The 1,356-nt window shown below is 45.3% G+C and overlaps 1 pseudogene; it reads right to left on the bottom strand.

The window, feature by feature from the left end:
- Positions 1-243: 243 nt before the first annotated feature.
- On the bottom strand, positions 244-985 carry LOC102821183 (annotated as a pseudogene).
- Between the last annotated feature and the right edge of the window lie 371 nt (positions 986-1,356).

The raw sequence follows: 1,356 nt of genomic DNA, 5'->3' as shown, positions 1-1,356 counted from the left end.
AGTCGGTTCTGGAGACTGGATGTTTTCAAAGAGGATGACGGAGGTTGGTCATGGTCGGCAATAGCTTCCTTCCATATGAGTATGTAAATTCTAAAGGGAAGGGGTCTCTTGTAAACTATGTACAGCAGTTTACACGTCAGTGTTTTGTGTTCACATGATATAGGATGTACATCGTAAAATCAACGCATGACAAGTGCTTGTCACTGAAATTCATGTAGGCACAGAGAAGTTGACGCTGGAGCTTTACTGGAGGGGTGAGGTCTTCTGTGGGATCATAATTCTGGATTCCATTTCTTGAATGAGCGGGACCCAGAGATGACGCAGGATCTGAGAGAAGAATCCACTCACCGCTTCACCATTGTCCTGCCGCAAGTGAACGGCACGGGCCCAGTAATTGCCCCATTCAATCATGGTTTCAGGTGGGAGTTGGTAGGACCTGAGTTCATATATATTAGGTCCTGCCCCGGTGGGGGTAGGGTGGGGTGGGGACAGGTTCATTCCAGAAATTGAACTCCAATAGCAGCTGATTCTTCCTAGAGAGGAGCATGTTGCTTCTTGCTTTATGGAATTCCACAAATTCCTGATTTTCTCTGAGTTTATTTATCACCTCTGTGAGGGCTGGATAGCCTCCTTCATACCTCCAGAGATGGACAGCTTGATCCTGCTCACCATACCATGTGATCCAAGTCCCCACCAAAGTACAAAGGGTGAATCTTTGGCAACACCTTTTGACAAATTTTGTTGTATGCATCTAGGCAATATGGTTTAACATTGTGAAACTGCAGTTTGTATAGGCTGCTTGTTTCCTTTTTGGCCAGGAGGTTGGTCTTTTCTTGGATCAACTTTCCTGAATAAGGACTTTAACTAGTTGTCTTCTCGGGCTCTGATGCTGGAGGACGCCAGTCCCCGGAACCTGGGCACGAGGCCGCAAGGCCCCTGCCTGCCGAAGCAGGCCACCTGCTTTGGCCGCTCTGCTGGCCGCCATCTTGCTTGGGCGCTGTAGTACTATTCTTGAGGACGAGTAGAAAATTGCTTTAAGCATGGTTTAATGCTGATCACATCAAAGAGACAGAGGTGATGAAATTGACCCAAATAAGTACAAAGACACAAAGTTGTTGTGGTTGTTGTTAGGTGCTGTCAAGTCAGTTCTGACTCATAGCAACAGAAAGAAACACTACCTCATCTTGAAAAACCCTCATATTTTTGTTACTTTTGAGCCTATTGTTTTTGCTCCTGTGTCAATCCATCTCATTGGGGGTCATTCTGTTTTTCGCTGACCTTCCATTTTACCATCATACCCTAGATCTTATTATCACTAAAAGAACTAATTCAATTATCAAGTTCTCTGTCCACAAC

This window comes from Chrysochloris asiatica, unplaced genomic scaffold (genome assembly GCF_000296735.1).
Source record: "Chrysochloris asiatica unplaced genomic scaffold, ChrAsi1.0 scaffold00118, whole genome shotgun sequence".
Lineage (NCBI taxonomy): Eukaryota > Metazoa > Chordata > Mammalia > Afrosoricida > Chrysochloridae > Chrysochloris > Chrysochloris asiatica.
This window is presented reverse-complemented; position numbering and strand designations above follow the sequence as displayed.